This window comes from Magallana gigas, chromosome 4 (genome assembly GCF_963853765.1).
Source record: "Magallana gigas chromosome 4, xbMagGiga1.1, whole genome shotgun sequence".
NCBI classification, from domain to species: Eukaryota; Metazoa; Mollusca; class Bivalvia; order Ostreida; family Ostreidae; genus Magallana; species Magallana gigas.
The window spans coordinates 21,543,235-21,564,528 of NC_088856.1; the positions used below are offsets into that span (position 1 = coordinate 21,543,235).

General features: G+C 32.2%; 1 long non-coding RNA gene across 1 annotated transcript in view; it reads left to right on the forward strand.

Moving 5' to 3' along the window:
- The first annotated feature begins 380 nt into the window (after positions 1 to 380).
- The window catches only part of LOC117691340 (uncharacterized), a 186,314-nt gene continuing 165,400 nt past the window's right edge, over positions 381 to 21,294 (forward strand). The window contains exons 1-2 of the long non-coding RNA XR_010712960.1: positions 381 to 571; positions 1,633 to 1,696. This is a non-coding gene — a long non-coding RNA (uncharacterized lncRNA). The remainder of the gene's footprint in view (positions 572 to 1,632; positions 1,697 to 21,294) is intronic.

Here is a 21,294-nt window from a genome sequence, read left to right on the forward strand (position 1 = left end):
CTCCGGATATTAAGCCTATGAACAAAGTACATAGTTATGATGAGGAAGAATACTTCTTCAGATAATTTCATGGGCCCTTGGTCAGGGAATCAGGAGTTGGGTATATCCCTCTAACTATTTTTAGAATCGGTAGGACAACAAAGTAGTGCCTTTAAGCAAAATAGTCCCTGTACTTGCAGAGTGTATATACATTTATTGGGACATTTTAAATCAGAATGCTTGACACATTTCAGAAAAGAGGATTTGCAATTTTAAAAACAAGTGTCAAAACTGAATTATCATTTGAAGAAAAGAAATGAAATTGTTTGGTGTATACCCTTTTCTAAACTGAGAAATTCCATACTTTTACTTTCATTTTCAGAGTTTTTCAATACAGACGCATTTTGCCGGAAAACGAATCTGACTTCAAACCACGAAATTTTAACAGGGAAGAGACAATTTGATGAGCTTTAATTTAAGAGGTCCCTCATTGCTGAACGAAAATTAGGGCCGGAGCTATGAACCATAACGTTAACATTACCACCTATGGAAAATGCATTAGTGGACTATACCCATATTGAGCTCCATGCTGGTAAGGCATATTTCTTGTTTATTTGCAATTATTATGATAAACGTGCATTTTTCTTTCGTACATCTTCTCATTTATGTGAATAAACTAGATTTCCAACAAGTTCAACAAGTTTAATCATTTTAATAACACATCTTCTAATGAAATATTCATCACAACACCCCCCCCCCCCCCCCCCGATTTTTCAAAAAACCAATTTAAATTAAAGAAATTGTGATTTTAACTTGAATGTAATTTATTTAGATTTTTTACATAAAAAAATGAAAATGTATGTGTGTTTCTAATTATGTGTGAGTTTAGAAGACATTTTTATAAATTTTGGGACCAAATATCACTTCGGGTTTTTCAAGCGAGCAAAAGTGAAAGTAGAAAAGCAGAAAGTTTCTGGTGAGGAACAATTCTTCATTCTAGCAGTGTCCAGCTATCTAAGATTAGTTTGCATTGTAATGGATTTGTGTTAGTGTCCGGTACGTTCCAATTCTATATTTATGATAATAGATAATTTGTATTAAATTTGAGTAAATTAATTTGTCATGCATGTGACATGACTATGTACCGAAGATGTAGGTATGCACTCTTTAACATATAGAAGCCTACCATGTTGGTTAGTACTTAATCCACAAAACCTATCTTTGTTTATCTTAATCAAAATTGAATGAAATTATCAGTAATCATTTTAAGTATATATTTACTAGTTTTTATTTATATTCATACTATTGAAAAAATAGATCAATATGATAAGGTGGGGTATGATATTGAATGTTATTCGGGGGGGGGGGGGGGTTGTTGGTCTTTAGGCTGTATAAATGTCATTGTGTTGTGCATGAAGATGTAGTTATTGTTGCCTATCTGTTCTCTCTTTCTGTATCTTTCCCCCTGACTCTCTAATTCTCTGTCTCTTAATCTCTCTCTGTCTCTCAATTTCTCTCTCTCAATTTCTCTCTCTCTCTCTCTCTCTCTCTCTCTCTCTCTCTCTCAACATATGGCTGCTTTTGACATGGAATTGCAAATGTTGGGGATAGTGTTTGATAATTTAGAATTTAATTCAAAACATTTCATTTCAGATGACATGTAAATTGAAATGGAACTTCTTCAAAGAATAAAACACAACAATGGGCCACACTTGATGTAAGTAAAATTTATTTTTGTAACTACACTCGTCCAAGTTTAAAAGAAGAAACCTGTAAAAATTATAGACCCTGGCCAGTATTTTACATGTACATGCAGATAATTTTAGAGTATTAGATACTGGGAAACTTTACATTGATTATACATATTTTACAGACTTAGTGGGTATTTCTTGTTCTTCTGGATTTTGAACTTTAGTTAAATGTAGACTCTCTTCCAGAGGATATGTCCTTTGATAATTTTTGTTAAATTTGTTACCATGGTAACAATATACAAGAGTAAAAGAAAAAAATCCTTATTAGCAAGTTTCTTTTCCCTATGACATATATTTATTGAGTTAAGTCATGGTGCATTTGTTCCGAAATTAGCCTAAAATAAAAGTTCAGCAAATATTACACTTATATGAGTAAAAACAACTCATCACTATGACGTCATTATGACGTCATAGGTGAGGAAATCTCGAGCTAGCATCAAAATGGAGCAAAAACTGAATTAAGGGCCTTACATTATAGAGTCATATAACTTTATTATTTAATATGTAAACGGTGTGACCGTTGGACCGAGCGCATATTTAACACAGTGCAGTTTGATTTTTGTAGAATAAAATTTATTTGAAACGCACACATTAGGATTCGCCTGGTTGCCTACTCAAATCATTAGCCAAAATTTAACGAAACGTCGCGTGCTCAGTCTAATTATGACGTCATGTTTCGGACGTAAAACGTACTCGTTTTGTCTTCGGAAATAGCCGAAGAGAGTTATGTTATTATTTCTTCTTTCATTGTTTATCACTTTAATTCAAATAAATGCCCCGGTAATAAAATCGAATACTTTATTCAGTATCTAAAAGATCAGTTCCTTGATGTTAATTGTCTTTTTTTTTATCTGATAATTTGATAAGACATACATAGATCTAGTCGTGTTTCTTGACTGAAGCACTATTGGAACTTATTTGATGTCCTCTTTTATTTCTTGTAATTCAAATTACCTTCTTTTGAAACACTGGAACATTTTAATCGAGTTTAGGGGCAATAAACATCGATAAGTCCCGGTCAATCATAGATCGAACTAACTTTTAAAAAACAAAATGGCTGCCAATATGGCGGCGCCCATGGCTGGAAGAAAATTTTTTTGGCCTTAGTACCCCTGATTCAACTTTCATTTTTCACTGATTTTCTTATATATACGTGTAACCATTAATCCTCGCTTCGCGAGGCGGGCTTCGCCCGCCTCTCGCTGCGCTCGGTATAAACCAATACCTACATGTAATACCTTGATGGATAGGGAAATTCCTATACTTTTCTATTTTACCTTTTTCGTGGTGTTTGAAAACAATTCTTTTTTGTAACTAAAGAAAAACTCATGATTTTTACGACAAAAATTTTATAAAATCAGACATAATTGAGCTTTTTCATAAGAATATGAACAAAATAAATTTGGTAAAATATTGAATGTTTATGTTTTACATGTATTTTAATCCTTGAGATTCAAGTTTCCTCAATTTATGCAATTTGAAGAGCATCGAGTGCCAATGAGCTATATGTTGTTTAGGTAAATTATGTCTGGACTGTTTCTTCAAATTTCATGCATGAGTATCAATGCTGCAAAATCCATAATTATGTATTGAATTTTTCCAAATTTGGAATCATGGTTCTGTATAGTGTCTAGAGTGAAAATATAAGCTAAGAATTGTAAATAACCACAATGACTGTTTTATATTGGGTATATCCCTCTAACTATTTTTAGAATCGGTAGGACAACAAAGTAGTGCCTTTAAGCAAAATAGTCCCTGTACTTGCAGAGTGTATATACATTTATTGGGACATTTTAAATCAGAATGCTTGACACATTTCAGAAAAGAGGATTTGCAATTTTAAAAACAAGTGTCAAAATTGAATTATCATTTGAAGAAAAGAAATGAAATTGTTTGATGTACACCCTTTCCAAAACTGAGAAATTCCATACTTTTACTTTCATTTTCAGAGTTTTTTAATACAGACGCATTTTGCCGGAAAACGAATCTGACTTCAAACCACGAAATTTTAACAGGGAAGAGACAATTTGATGAGCTTTAATTTAAGAGGTCCCTCATTGCTGAACGAAAATTAGGGCCGGAGCTATGAACCATAACGTTAACATTACCACCTATGGAAAATGCATTAGTGGACTATACCCAGTTAGGGCGAGGCTTTCACGATAGTATAGAAGAAAATGCATTAATTCCTCAAATATTTTCTCCTCTGCTCCTAGATATTAAGCAGATGAACAAAGTACATAGTAATTATTGAAGGAAGAATCCCTCTTTCAAAATTGTGAAGTTCATGACCCCTGAGTCAGGGCTTCTGGTGTTAGGGTGGGGCTCTTTAAATTCATGAATGCAGTAATTCTTTGAAAATCTTCTCCTCTGTTCCCATCTTCGCTAGCCAAGGGTTTTCGGTCCACTTTGCTCCCCATAAACCCTTGGCGGATTTTATTACGAAAACTCAGTGACAAGCTCCGTTTTTATGATTGGCTGCAGCTGCGAGTAGCTGATCCAATCGCAGTGCTGGTAAATATAAACTTTAAAAGAAATCACAAGTGTGATCTTTGATAAAACAAAAACCTGTATGAACATAGTTCTACAAACTTGTCAAGGCTCGCGTGATAGCATGGTAAGTAAACATGGCGAATGTAGAAGTTGCCTACATCCCGTTAGTATAAATGTACATTGATTTCCTGCTTTTATGGCTATTGCTTTTAAAGGTTCAATGAGCTGTGTTTATTAAATTTCTTTGGTCCGCAATATTCGCGACAACGATACCTGGTATTATGGCATGGAAGTGTTCAATAAATCGGCGATTTTTTCACTCCCGGTACAGGGGCCCGTTTCACTAAAAGGCGTAGGATACGACGAATCTTAAGTTAAGCCTCAGGGCGTACGCCAAAATTTAGTCCGGCGTAAGCTGCGTTTTATTAAGAGGCGTACGCCTGGCCATAAACACTAGTATCGGACTAAGTTAAGACCAGACTCAGTCCTTGACAACGAGCTAATGCCCATGCGCAGACACATGATAAACAGTAGAAAGGAAGATAGATATATAGATATATAGATAGATAGATATGTTTTAGATAGATAAAACGATAGAAACTTGTCAATTGTGTTTGCGTGAGAGAGAGAGAGAACCGTAAAGTATTCAGGCATATTAATCCTGTTAAGTGACAAAATCACACAGCAAAACTTGCTTCTAAAATGTTTTATTTGAAAGATATATTTGATGAAGCATATAGGATATGTTCATTCAAAACTATTAACTCAACAGAACTATTTTGTTATCGATATCTACGGTGATTTAACCATGCTTTGAAACCCTTGGAATTTTCTTTTGATCATGCGTCAATTATGGCCCGAGTATAAATATTTTTTCTATAAATAAATTTTCTGGTTTCCTCTTGCTATATCATTGAAAGAAAATCAGTGAATTTGTTTAAAAATAGAAAATACATGTATAGCGAATTAATGCAGTAATGAGCTATTTAACCATGGATTGGACAATATTAAGCAAGCATCGAACAACTATAACAACAGATACTAAAAATAACGAAATTTTAATATTTCATGCAAAAAGAAAACGAAAAAAACCCGAAGAGGCTCGGATAAATAAATTTAATACTTTCATATTAAGATTTGTGTCGATGTAAATTGTTGAGCAAAAATGACCTAGGAAATAATTGATGAATTCCAAGTCTGATTAATTTTTTACACAATTTGTTTTCGAAGTTAGTTTTTTTTCCGAATTATTTAAAGCTGCTTGGTCCGATTTTTTGTTATTACAGTATCAAATTTGTTTTCCATACAAACCATTTGTCTTAAGAAGTTATGGACTTTCTCCTATTTACACGAGCAGAATCAGTCTCCTTTCAAAGATAGAAATATTCAAAGTAAATAAAAAAACATTCCTTTTTGGCAAACGAAAAAACAAACCAAAGTGCTTCACGGTAAATTGTAGAAAAGGAAACCGTTTGGTTTCGTCCCCCGAATGATTGGGGTTACTAGTATTCAACCCGCATGCTATGCATCGATTGTAAAGAAAGCAAGCTTCAGAACTATAGCGAACAAAACGTACACATGTATATGTGTAATTTGTCTGATTATTTCGACCTTTATTTAATACGATGTCAAAGTCGTAATATAACCATGATACCCGTCTCGTCGTCAGGGGTGAAATTTAAAGAGACAGTACAGCGCATCTTATCAAAAAACCGACTTGAAAAAATTTTCCGATCGGGTTCGGTATTTTTGTACTACTCATGAATGTTTTAACTATCAGAAAAATTACAAAGTTCTCCATGCAATAAATGTAATTATTTTATTAAAATTAATAATTACGTATAACCTATCACATAAATACATCGCAACGTGTTCGGAGTTCAGCCTTCTATACTATTACGCATGCGTATTTAATGTAAACAAAACACATGCAGGGCTCGCGAAGAATCTCCTGGTTTGTTGATAAAAATATGTTTTTCTACTTCTCATAGGTAATAACTGTTCAAAGTTTTTAAAATAACCACAATTATTATTTTGTAAGCATGTATTTTTCGTGTTCATCATAGGAGTTGCTACAACCTAAATTTTTTTTTTTTTTATAAATGAGGCCCCTTGAGGGGTTATTTGACATATTTATGTCTATTCACTTTAAACTGAACCTAAATTAGTCAACCATTTGTAAATTATCGAGTAAGTAAGGATATGTTTCATTTAGAGAATCGCTTTAACCTCGTTTTCCATGATGACCGTAGTCGGACGAAGATCTTGTAGTTTTCAGCACGTGCATGTCAATTACTGTCATTCAAAGTCCACGTGGTACAAATAAACGATATAAGATTTTTCAGGTTTGTACGACCCTTGAATTTCCGGAAGCTCATAATTACGTTAATTAAGTATGTGAAAGGGATTTTCGTGCATTTCAACTATTACAATAAAAGATATTTCTTATTTCCTAACTATACAATAGGTAAATTTGTTATTCACACATGTGTTTTCAGCTGTACTGTCTCTTTAACATAAGTTGAAATAACGCGGTACCCTTTTATGTCGTTTGTTTGCTAGCAAATTTTGTATGTATTTTTCTTCATTGAAATTTGGCATAATTGACTAGAAAAAACTTCTGCAATTTCTATTATTACGGGTCGCTAGGAGGCGGTCCGTTATTTGATACACATTTAAATATTGAAACTGCGCTTCTGCGGGATAGTTTTTTTTTCTAAAATGAATTAATATTATGCTCATATTTATCAATTAAAAGTAAATTTGCACGTAGAAATATGTTTTATGCCTTTTAAAAAATATTACATATTTTTTTTTGGTTTTACTCGTAAATGAAAATGTTGTCATAGACTGTCGTGTTAGCCGCGTTTTATTGAGACTATAATATATTTGGAAAATTTCGGAGTTGTTCATTGTTTCGGTTTACTGGACATACTAAAGACCTGAAATACTAAAGACCTGAATGACATGAAATTTTATATAAATAATGTATTTAAATTTCTATGTGCTGTGTCAAATAAAACGACTTTGTGTGTGAATTCATTATATTGCCATATTATAATACTTTGTGGTAGTACATTATCATAAAATGACATCCATATCAATTATTTACGCAAAAATTTGAAAGAACTGAAAATTTGATTGGACCTGAAAATTCGAGCTAACCTGATTTATTTTTAATTCTTTTGAAATAACCATGATTATTTTCATAAACTGTAGTGTAGATGAAATTCCATTTAGGAAAAAAAATATCCGGCTTTTTTTACCTTTAAAAAGGTCAATAATTCCACACATATTTTGCGTAAAAATTGGGGGGAGGTATAAAACGCTTAAAATGGTAGACATTTCTTATACAAATATACCTTTGTACTATATGTGCATCATGTATGTATATTTTCTGCATTATTCATTGCCGAATTTACTAAAAAATATGAAACGTAAATCAAATTATTGAATTAAAATAATCGAATGAAAACTATATATCAATTGTCTAAATATGTCATTGTAAAATGTAAACGGCAAGTGCAAAAATAAAGAATGTGCAAAAAAAAGGTAAGAAAGTTTCTATTCGAGAATTGGTACTATCAAAACTCTTTATTTTCTTAATTACATAAGAAATTAATAAAATTTACATGACAAATTGTACAATTTAACATTAAGGTCGGCACCGATATTCTCAGCAACAGAATTAGCAGTCAATTCCTGTTTACGCCATAAGTTACGACTACCCTTGGCTAGGCGTAGATTTTTGTCTTAACTAAAGGCGGCGCAAAGTTACGCCTTTTAGTGAAACGGACCTTAGTCCAAATATTTCACTTTAGGAAGAAGTCTTCTCGTTATCAAACATGCTTCTTATTATAAGACATTCCTGAAATTTTGAGACAGTCAAACGGATCATATTACCAAATGATTCTATCAGTTTAATCAAAATTAATTTGACCTTTTTGTTTTCGCATAAAGGTCAGGTCAAAGTCACTACCTTTTTTTTCTCAACGTAAAGGATAATTAAAATAAGTGTAGCTCTTTGTAGTTCTGTAGACATTTCTTTAAGATTTGGAGATTCTATTCTTCAATGAAATGATATAATTTCAGAATGTTTATCAGCCTTTCTTACTATATTGGAATAAATATTTATACTAAAATTGATATTGCTTAGCCCGCATTTCCTCTAATTTCTTAATTTTGAAGAAATTTTGATTACTTTTTTTTATGCTTCCAATAATAAAAATATTTCTGATTTTTATGTATATTGAAGGCTTTAAAAATACAGATATATATTGACAGAAAAGCTAATAATAAGAGAGAAAAACTGATTTTAGTGATTTTTTCACAAAATCAATGTATAGAATGGGCGCTTTAAAAAGCTTATAAAAATGTATTTTGATAGGCAAATCATATTTTAAAAACATATTCTGAAACCCAAGTGTCAGGTCATTAGTTCACATTAAAAAAAAATCCAACATTAATGTTATTGTTTTTAAAATGCTAAGACAGACTCATTAATCTGCAGCAATTCTAAGTTGCGAAACATGTGATATTTTCCTACGCCAATATTACGCCAAAAATATAGTCCTTGATAAATTCTTAACATTGATTATGCCAAGTTGTATGATGATAAAAAAGAAAGAAAAATATACTATTTTAATTTCCTTTCATCTTGATTTAATGAACAATTAATCAAATTTACGTCTGACAAGTCGAAAACCAGAAAAGCCTTCTTCCTTAAGTCCGGACTTGCGAAAGGCGTAAGGTTACGCCGGGAGTACGCCTTTTAGTGAAACGGGTCCCAGGTCCTTATAAAACACTATGAATAAAACATTCCGTGCTTTCCCTAGGGAATAACTTAATTCGTAATTAATAACATCGTTTATCATGTTCCGATATTCGGTAGTCAACATGTTTTCAAGTTGTGTTAACACCGTAGTGAGTATACAACCCGTTGTTTAATTCGATTAAAATGTAAATATGCAAGGGGCGCAACTCAAGTTGCTCGCTAGATAGCGCCACGACATCACTGAGTTTTCGTAATGAAATCCGCAAAGGGTTTATGGGGAGCGAAGTGGACCGAAAACCCTTGGCTAGCGAAGATGCTCTGTTCCTGGATATACATGTAAGTGCATAGCTGTGATGAGGAAGTTCATCTTCCAAAGTTATGAATTTAATGGCCGATGGGTCATGAGTTTTGGTGTTAGGACAGGATTTTAATTTAATGATTATAAATGGTGGGATGGTGTAATTTATAATTTCGACCAACTATTTTTTTAAAACTTAAGATTTGTTCATTTATGTCATTGTATGTTAAGGAAGTTGTTTACTCAGGGTTTTAGTTCTCTAATTCGGATTGTAAGACGTTCACTGTCATGAGTAAGATTTAGGCCTATTCTAAACACAAATAGTATTAAATATTTATGAAATGAATTATTATTGACATTTAATTTGAGATTGTTACTATATTATGGAATTAGACTAAAACAAAGTTGGACTGTTAGCAAAACCGAGGAAATTCAGACTCAATTTATCAGATTTTGTTTTTCACTGAAATATTTTTGGTAGTACCATAATATTTAAAGTTAAGATTTTATAAGTTAATCACCTTAATTTTGCATATTTCTGTTGGTTTTATCTCACTTTTTCATTTATATAACTGTATGACACACACTGAAAAAATATTTGAAAATGCTTAAAAACGATAAAAGACAACGTATCTCAAAATTTTGATCATTGACCTCATATGAATTTTATGCCAGCAGAGTAAGGTCAATATACTTAGTTTAATACTACAGATGTTTAAGCATTATCATCATTCAGCTTTTTGTTAAATTGAATTTAAAGCGGGTAGGGATTTGAAAACTGATAGAGGAAATTCGGACTAGGATATTTATAAAAATTGTGAATGAAAACTTAATACTTTGAATCTATTTCGTGTCTCTGCCATTCATAAACTGTATTTCTTTATGAAAAGAGTTGAGCAATTTGTATTTTTTTTCAATTAAGAAAATCTCAATCATAGTGTAATTTTTTTTGGGATTTTCTTAAATTTTTAAAAAAATATTCAGTGGCCATTGACTCAAAAAGTAGGTCTTTCACCTACTTATCTAAAAGTGAAAAATAACAATACCATCAAAGATCTATAACACAAAATAGAGGGTTTTTCATTATCATCAGTGGCATTTTTTTTTCATTCTGAGTAAACGTATGTACCTTACTTAAGTACCAATTTCATAATACATGTATTTTTTTTTTTTGGATTTCGAAAGTTTATTGGATCGAACATTCTGGGAATTTTAAAAACGATTTAATTAGCCCTGTAATTATAATGCACTTGACTATACGTTGCAAAAGCAACACTGCAGTTAACCTGGGGACCCGATAGGGCCCGTGTGGACCTCTTGTTTTCACAATGTTTAGACTCATTTCTCAAGTACATCAAAAATTTTTTTATGTTGAATCATTGTATAGATTACATCTTTGAAAAAGCCTTCGATTCAATTTCATGGTCATTCATTTATAAGGTGTTACTTTTTTTTGGGATTCGGAAATCATATCATCAAATGGGTAAAAATTCTCAATACAAATTTTTAAGCGGCCGTTCTCAAAAGTGGCTTTCTGTCACAACAGTTTGAAATACAGCAAGGATGTCGTCAGGGTGTCCCTGTAGCCCCATATCTTTTCATTCTTTGTGCTGAAATATTGGCTATACTAATTAAACAAAATAAAGATATTAGAGGTATTTTTTGTGAATGATAGAGACCATAACATATCCCAGTATGCAGAAGATACATCCATCATCCTTGACAGTTCTGCTTCATCTTTATTTAATGCTCTTGAAACTTTAGAATTATTTTCAAAAATATCGGGGTTGAAAGTCAATAGCTCGAAAACAAGCATTATATGGTTTGGTTCAAAAAAAATTTTCATCTGAAGTCTTTCATCACTCTAGATGAAAATTAGATTCGGGAGCCACTGAATTTGTATTATTAGGTATTCATTTTTCTGTTGACTTGGAACAAATGCCAGAATTAAATTATAATATTCAAATTCCGAAAATCTCTTCATTCATCCAACAATGGGAAAGGCGAATTCTTACTCCCATAGGAAGACTTACTGTACTTAAAAGTCTTATTATTCCAAAAATAAACCATTCACTAATTTCATTACCAAATTCAAGAAAAGAAACAATTAATTTTTTGAACAATGATTTTTTTTAAAGATTTATTTGGAAATCAAAGTGTGATAAAATTAAACGCTTATTCGTGACACAAAACCTCTTTGCAGGGGGTCTGAATATGGTGAACTTGAATAATTTTATAACTTCTTTAAAGTGTTCTTGGATACAAAGACTAGTGCAGGGGGGGGGGGCAATCTTGGATGAGTATTTTTAAAGCAGTGTTTGGAGTTGTAGTGTCTGGATCTTGGATTTTGGTGACGCTTTTATTGAAAATCTTTTGAACAACTGTACCAACACTTTTTGGAGAGATGTTCTGAAGTCATGGCGTATTGTAATGAATACACATTTTAACCAAAGTCTAATTTCAAATGATTACATAACATGTTCAAGTGTGGTTTGATTAAAAAATTAAGGTGGATAAAAAGCATGTGTTTTGTAAAGTATGGTACAGAAGAGGTGTAAAATTGTGAAAGACTTTTAATATAAAAATGGATCATTTCTATCAAAATCTGATTTTGAAAAGAAATTCAATTTTAGAATATGTTTTATGCAATACAACAGTATGATCAGTGCTGTAGCAAAGTTTGTAAAAGGTTCAAAGTTCTGTAAGGAAACCTACAGCAATATAATTGGTCCTTTTGTTCCTTATCATTGTGTTGAAATTCTTTTATACACGAAATGTACGAAGCATGTTTACAAACTAATTAATACTAATATAGTAGGTATTTTACCAACATCAATTAGAAGATGGAATTCCACTATTGTACAAAGAGGATATCCTCAATTAATTTTACGGATGTGTTTAAAATATGTTTCAAGGTCACTAAAGACTCTTCTATACAATGGTTACAATATAAAAGATTACATATACTTCTTCCAGTTAAAGCTTACTTGAAAAAGCTAAAATTAGTTGATAATGACACTTGTACTTTCTGCAATAGTGAAGTTCAAACCATTGAACATATTTTCACATCATGTCCTACTGTACTTGCTATCTGGAATAGTTTGAGTTTGCATATTTACAATACTGTCTCAAAGAGAGTTGGTTTTAATATAATCAATTTATTATTCTCTTTCTAATTTTATTTACCAAACAGTATATTTTTCAATGTCTTTGTAATAAAAAAACCCCAAACATTGCTGGACTAATGTGTCATTTACATCTTAGATATGAAATTGAAAGTTGTCTAGCAATTAGAAATTCTTCTTTTTACAAACATATTACAATATGGTCTGAATTGAAAAATCTTCTCTGTAATATTTAATGTATACAAGATCTAGAGCAAGAGTGATATAGTTTTTTTTCTGATTGTATCAACTTTATAGTATAATTACTTAAGATCTATGGTGTGTTTGTGTATGTATGAATGTGAAAAATGTAATTACAAAAAATTCCAAATAAAAAAAAGGTACATCTTTAACTGTTTCAAACCATACACAATACAGAATAAATTGAACTTTGTTTTAATTATTTATATTAAATAGATGCCCTATACATTAATGGATAGGCAGAATGTGTTAAAAGTAAAGTCAATGATGAATTACCATAGCCAACAAGATTAACTACTGTCTACGTCAAAACAGATGAAATATATGTATTTACTTGAATTTTATTTCCCAGTATTTCTTCAATTGCCAGTGATTCCCGTTAATACCAGTATATCTCAATATTAATGTTAAAAAAGCGTCTCAAAAAGTTAAATGCAAATGAATTGTTATCAGAAATTTCTTTCACCTTTTTTTCTTGTAATGTGTAATGTAATGCATTACCTTAACAGAGTAATTATAGTTTAAATAATTACATGTACTTTTGTAAACAAAAGTAATGCTTTATTGTAATTGTAATGAAAAAAAAATCCCAATGTAATTGTAATTTAAGGTTCTCCGATCCTCAGCTTCAAAGCATTTTTTCATCTCAAACTGGTATATAACCATCAAACTTTATATTAAAAAACAAAAAATGAAAATATTTCTGTTGATGGTATTCATGCATTTTTCGAAGTTCTTGCAATTTTGGCTACAAAAGATATAATGCGAAAAATATATATAAGGTCAAATTGAAAAAAAAAGTTTTAACGGTGCATCGGTGGCTCGAATTCCTTTCAGGCACGTAGCATCAGGGGGGGGGGGGGGGGCAGGGGGGGCCTGGCCCCCCCACTTTTTCTCGCAGCAACAAATTTTTTAAAATTTACATATAAACAATTGGAATATCATTTAGTTGCCCCCCCCCCACACTTTTTTGGGAGTATGTAAAAAATTGATATAAAAATAAGGAAATAAGGAGTGAAATTGAAGTTATATACAACGCTTGCCCCCCCCCCCCCCCCCCCCCCCCCCGGATTAGGATTTTGAAGATTATGGAAAAGTTTTTGTTTTGTTTTTTTGTTTTTTTTTTGCTTGTCAAGATTTTTTGGATGAGTCTGGCCCCCCCCCCCACTTTCAAAAACGATGCTACGTGCCTGCCTTTAGCCTTACGTAGTAGATCTCCGTGGAGCCACTAAGCCAAGCAGTTTGTTGAAAAAATATGTGTAATATTAACATTACATGACTTATTAGATTTGTCGATGTAAAAGGCAGATTTATGGTGCAAATAAAAAATCCGGATAATTTCGAGTTATCGAACATTGCAGGGGATCAGAGATAGTTAATATATAACATGTGCATTTCAAAGTGATTGACCCGTCTGCTCAGGTGACCTAAACAACGAATCATTATCAACATGTACAAATTGTTATCATTGATGGTAATTTTCAAGTGTACTTTACCCCGAAAAGTGAAAATGATGTGTCCTGGGTCACTGGATAAACCATATGACTTTGTATTGTGTTGTACACGAGATACCCCCCCCCCCCCCCCCCCGAGACTGTTTGTTCCAGATTTACTACCAGTTTGATGTCAACTAAAAATAATATCATCCTAATCAAAACAAATGCTAGTTGTAGCTGTGTTTCGTACACGCATTACGATAATAGGATAACGAAGACAATTATTGATATTAATTATCTAGATTAATGTTGTATCTGAGCATAATTCATTTCATTTAAACAATAAGGAATCATTCCTTATATGATGACATAAAAACAATATTAATTATCTAGATCAATGTTGTATCTGAGCATAATTCATTTCATTTAAACAATAAGGAATCATTTCTTATATGATGACATAAAAACAATATTTAAATATTGACATAAACTTGAGTAATATAGTTTTATTCTCTTTATTTACTAACATACATTACGCTTTCAGACAATTATTTTGGGCAGATTTAAATTTCATAATGGATGTCAAACGTAGCTAATGATCTAGCAATTTGTTGTATGCCCTATGAAATAATTCTAGTAAACGAGACGTAATTTCAACTTCAATTTTTTAAACAGAGTAACGTATCTACAGCAATTAATAAGAAATGCATTGCGACTTAATAATTTTGACGCTATTCACCAAAGTCTCTTTTGAATTATGAACCTGTTCTTCTCTTGGAATTTCGGGAAATATACCTCAAAATGCGGCTCAGACGGTTGCTTGTTTTGATTAAATTAGAATAAACTTAATCTTCTGCTCGCCCCCATTTTCACTTTGGATATCCTTCTAACTCCCCATTTCTGAAAACGGTTGTTTCTTACTTTTATACGGCCTATACCCAACAAAATATTAAGTGGTTGATTTGAAATGGGATCCCATTTTAAATGTTTATATTCGCGAACAGGAAATGTCTTTAATCAACTCGCACATTAAATGTCTATTTTATGTTGTAATTGTAACGATATTTTAATAAATATATCAGTAACAGAATTACATGAAAATGAATAGGGTTTGTCCTTTACCCATGCTTATGAAGTGTCAGAAGATAAACATGCATGCGAGGGTTTTCTTTGAATCTTGCTTAAAGGCTGAAATGAACACACACACATAAATACATACACACACACGCACAGCAGCGATGCTATATCCCCTTCGCAACAAGTTACACGAGGGGATAAAATATTGACTGGGATTGACGGCAACATTAATTATGAATTTAAAAAAAGGATTTTAGAACAGATCGCCGTAATTTTCTCAGCTTAACATAGATTTCAAGAATTCAATTTTGTGCAAAGTTCATTTCCCAAATATCGTCAGGATCAAACGGTCACTGGTGATAGCCCGCCGGTGTCGTATAATTTAAGGTCCGCCCCGTAAAATGGTCCGGCCGGACCTTTAATGTTAACATTTAAGGTCCGGCTTTCCCCTATAAGAAAAGGTCCTACCCGTAGTCACTTGTTAAAATTTCTCTTAAAGTAATTGTTCTTTTTGCTCGTTTACTTGTATTTTAAGTATGTCTTTGTTTACATAATCCAGTCGGCCATTTGCGTATTACTTTGTGGAATATCAAATATTCATAGCGGATTAGATTTTGACCAATTGTTTAAGAATCTGAAAAAAAGAAAACCAAGAGTATTTTGACAATAATTTGTACACACCATTTAGTCCCTTTGTTTTTAAATCTCTTCCGGTGTATATGTATTAGCAGAGGGTTACATGACAGGTAAACACGGGTAAAAGAAGCCCTGCAGGCATTCACACCTATGTTAATCACCCCTTAAATTAGAGAAAAAAAATGTCTCCGCTGTAGTGCTCTACGCAACTACATGTAAGATTGTCTTTTTAGCTTTTGCTTTGTTTATTTTTCAGAAGATCAGAAACTTATGATAATATACTAATAACTTAAACGTCTCTAGGTAGATTTATCACAAGTTTAAGATCATTAATAAAAGGTCGCATATGTGTTTTACCGTAACAGAGGGTATACGTTGACAATATAGTGTATACATGTACGTACCGTGGTACAGTAAATATAAGGGCGAGAAAAGACAAAAGAAATTAATCAAATGATACGTGTACCTATAATTAAAAAGCATGTTTAAATTTACTACAGGTAAATTGTTTGAAAACGTAATAAAGGTGATAATGTTGTAATAATCTCTCTCTCTCTCTCTCTCTCTCTCATGCGCATGCAATATAGTTTAAAAAGTGTAAGTGTTTATTTCCGACAGTATTCGATCACCTCATTATTCTAAAAGACTTATTCCCTCTTTCTTTAATCAAACGTACAATACTTTTATATGTATATAATGATGCATACATGTAATTAAGCAAGGATTTGGAAACAAGTAAACACTATAGTTTTATTATAAGTAAATCCGTTTCCCTCGATAATGTTTAAATTCTATATCATAAAGCGCTTTAATGCAGAAATATATTTGTAAACTGCCTAAAAAAAATCCTTGTTGATTTAAGAAAAAAATTGTATCTCCATGGAGTAAAATATTGACGTCCTTATCAAATGGATAGTGTCTAGAGTAACAATCTTGCATTGGTATAGATTAATAACTCTCTCTCTCTCTCTCTCTCTCTCTCTCTCTCTCTCTCTCTCTCTCTCTCTCTCTCTGACATCCATGTTGGTGAAGTGTCTAGTTACATATCCTTCGATGCATCAATGGTATCATTGGTATATAGGAAAATACTTAATCAAGTTGACACTTGTATTGACTCTAATTTAGTGATGATCTTTTCTTCAGTGGGTAGGACCCAAAAATAAAGTTAAAGAAATGGTCCGCCACGTTGAAATACTGAATGCAGATAATTAATATTCATATGATAAATATTCGTATAAATACTTGTTTTGATTTATCCCTATAATCTTTTAATTTAGTGCTAGGACTTAATATTATGGCACAGAAAAGGTCCACTTGTTGAAATACCCTATGCAGAAAATTAACATTCATATTGATACTTGCTTTGATTGACCCCGATGTTCTTTTAATTTAGGGATAGGACCTAGATGTAATATTATGGCTCATTTAGAAAAGGTCCGCCCCATTGATCGAAATACTGTTTGCAAAAAATTCACAGTATGTTGACCCGATGACCTTTCATTTTAGAGGTAGGACCCAATAGTTCAAGAAAAGGTCCGCCTCGTTAAATGAACTGCATAGTCATGCATGAATGTAGTGAGTTTGTTATAGATTTTTATTGTGATATTTTTCAGTTGAACTACGTAATGTTGGAGTGGACATGAAACTGACTTCAGTGTAGGTTTTATTTTTTAAAATGTACTCAGAGTAGTTACACATTAACTGTAATAATATTTATATAAATAATTGTCATCGTAAAATACTTCAATTAAAGAGGCGAGACCCGATACATGTACATATATATGTACATGCATTGTGTCCTTAAAAATTAGTGTAATGTTAAGTAAGAGAAGTAGTAAAATTTATTTAAATTGAGATTTATCCCCCCCCCCATCCCCGGTCTGAACCTTTGGTGAAGTTGACTTTTTCTGGATAGAAATTCTTTTAATTAAAGTCATGTACACAACATGTTCCATTTTAAATATCTAAAAATTAACGGAAAATAAACGATTAATGTAACCCCCCCCCCCCCCCCCCCCCCACCATTGCATATGAAAAAAAAAATACCTTTTATATTCAGGTTGGGGTTGTTTAAAATAAATCGGAGCATTTTGTGTACATGACTTTAAAGGAATTTCTACCAAAACAGTGTCAACTACCCCATGGGTCTAAATTCAGGGGGGGGGGGGTCCTGTCTACAAGCACCTGTGTTATTTTTTTTCTAGGAAGAAAATCGGATCCCTTTAATTTTTTTGCCAGAAGCAAAATGCATATACAGCCGGAGAATAGGGCTTTTTACTAATCTTACATGTATGTCTATAATTTCTCATGAAACAAATCAATTCCTTTGGATACTCCCCTTCCTTGATTATTATAGTTCGATCCAAATATGAAGTTTCAAATAGAAAGAGGGATTAAAGAACTGAATAATTTATAATAATTAGCATAACTTTCACTTAATAATATGCCCTAGTCACAGGGGCGTCGTATCTCTCTCTCTCTCTCTCTCTCTCTCTCTCTCTCTCTCTCTCTCTCTCTCTCTAAATGTATTACATGTATTTATATATATGTCATAGAGAGTAGAGCGGATACGATGCCCCTGTGCCCTAGTGCAAATAAAAAGTAGCAATGATATCGCTTGCATGTACCGTTGAAATTGAATTGTAAAGAATATTTGATTTTAAAAAGGGTAACGTTTTTAAGCGTGTATCGTATTGGAAAGATGTGCAAAAAGAGGACGTTGGATATGTCCATTGTTTACATGATTATTTCAAACAGTCAAACACCTGAAGGTGTGAACCCCTCACACCTGCAGGGTGGATTGTGTATATACAACACCTGGTTAAAACCATTGTTTAATTAATAACACCAATCAGTTTCATTTCCTGTTTATATAAGATAGACCGTCAAAACTAAAGTTAAAAGGAGAATCCAGTTTTAAACAGTAATAATTTTTTTGATTTATTTGTGTTCACCAAGCTACCTGTATAAGTATTTTCATTAAAACTCTGTGCTGGATATTTACTGACTCACCTCGGGTAGGTACTCCTTTATAAGAATTAAAAAATAATACCACTTATTTTGTAACAAAATAGTCGAAATTGAAATAATATAAATGAAAGAATATACCCCGGACCTTTAATGTTAGGCGGACCTTTTCTTATACGGGCCGGACCCTTTTAGAGCAAAGGCGGACCCTTAATGTTAACATTAAGGGTCCGCCCCGGACCATTTTACGGGGCGGACCTTAAATTATACGACACCGGCCATAGGAATCAAGTTACAGATGTTCTAACTTGTTTTACTTCACAGTAATTCGCACAACCTTATACACGTTTTGATGGCAAACCCTAGTATTGTGCGTCCATTGTTTATTTGCCTTGACGGATTGCCTATTACATGTATGGCGTCACCTTGTTTACGAGTCGCGAAAAGTTATTTACAAATATTTACAATATTTTTCGGATGATCTAATATTTAAATTATTCGTCTATATAGAAATAAATAATGAAAATAAGCTATGTATAATACAAAAATATATATCTTATATAACCTTCAATTGCAAAATTCGAAAAACAATTTAAGAAACCCGATTAATTTATTAACACGAAGAGGTTTGTTTTATTTCACTTACAAATATTGTGGTTTAATGTTAAACAATAATGTCACAGAGTCGTTAAAGAATAACAAAGTTTAGTGTTCATATGAATATACAATCATGTATGACAAGAAACCTTGCAACATAGACACCAAATTTCCAACATAACATTTACGTTAATAAAAAACAAATATAGTACACGTACTTCATATTTGACTAAATTAAGGAATAAGGAATTATTCTATGACTTTGAAAATAATGAAGCAATAATTTTAGTCTGGGTGCTGTCAAATCCACTAAAGCCCGAAAGAACATTTTGATATATTCGATAGCTCCGACTTAAATTATCACTATATAATATTTGAATATTGATTTCTTGTTACCTATATTTAGATTAATTTCCGCAATTTTGCGTTTAAATATTAGAATATTGACATATTTATGGGATTTTGGTTTCTTTAACTTAAACAGATTTTGCTTAAGCCCAATACGTTATTTGATTCAAAATGTATTTGTAGGGTGTCACAGATAAAGACACTGCAAGTGTAAATATTTACAAATAGAAGAACTCATGGTTTTCCTTATTACATTTATTAAAGTATTACTCAAAAGGATAAATTACATTATTTGATAAAAGAATTAAAAAATAGTCTTACCAGGCATCCAAACCTTTAACTTAATCGTTGAAGATTGGCAAACTTGGTACAATGTCTAACACAGTAGAGGGTAGAATTTTCGGGTAATAGGTTTGCGGGACTTTCGCTTATATAATGCACACAGTTTAACGTGCATATTATTGACCTAATAGTAGTCTTGCCATTGGTCAATCAGACGTATTGGTCGTTTACCTGTATTTGGTTACTTGATATGATAAATGCAAAAATAGAAACATACGTACATGTACATGTAATCTATTAAGGCATTCGAATGCCATTGTCAGTTAGATAAATCATGCGATTTTATTTGACCTTTGTCACTTTCGCATTTATCATATCTTACCATAGCCTGCATCTTGCAGCTTATCAGATTTGATTGTAAATATTCAGACTGGGTGATTTTGCCAAAAGAAAATTAACGTATTATTACATTTACAACATAATCGTATGTGTTTAAACAATTAAGATTCCTTTATACAGAAACAGCGTAACTATGCGGTCACTATTTAAATATTTTGTTTAACAATACAGCATATAATTACTACAAAAAATATATCTGTATTGCTTCATTTAAAGTATTAAGCAGCTTAAAAACAAACTAATTAAACAGAAAAAAAACATGTTTGTTTTAATAGTTATATGATTATATTGATTAAAACGCAGACAAATAACTTGTATTTATTTATGAAACTGTTGTGGAAACAAACATTTTGATGAAGATCGTGTCCGTGTCATATAAAACAATTATTTAATGCATGAACAGTCAATAAACCCGGATATTTTTCCCGAGGTGCAGGGAACAGCTCAGTATGATCTTTTGCCCGAGGACAACGGCCGAGGGCAATAGATCACACTGAGCTGTTCCCTGTACCAAGGGAAATTATTCGGGTCTATTGGCTGTTCATGCATTAAATAATTGTTTTATTACCTAATTCCATTTTTAGTATTTTGTGTTCACAATCATAAATTACAGAAGTTTTTCATACCATTATGCATTCAGGTCATTGTTAATTAATACTTAAGATGACCAAAAAGATAAATTTTAAGAACAATATAGTAAAATCAACATAATAAAGTTATCTTTTCATATTGTAGCAATATCACTTTTTCAAAAATTTGTTGCCGGTCCAATAAATCGCAGTCTATTGACCGGCGGTCCAATAGATCACAGTTTATTGACCGGCGGTCTATATAATAGCAGTCTATTGACCGGCAGCTCAAAAGATCACCTTCAAACCTGAATACACATACA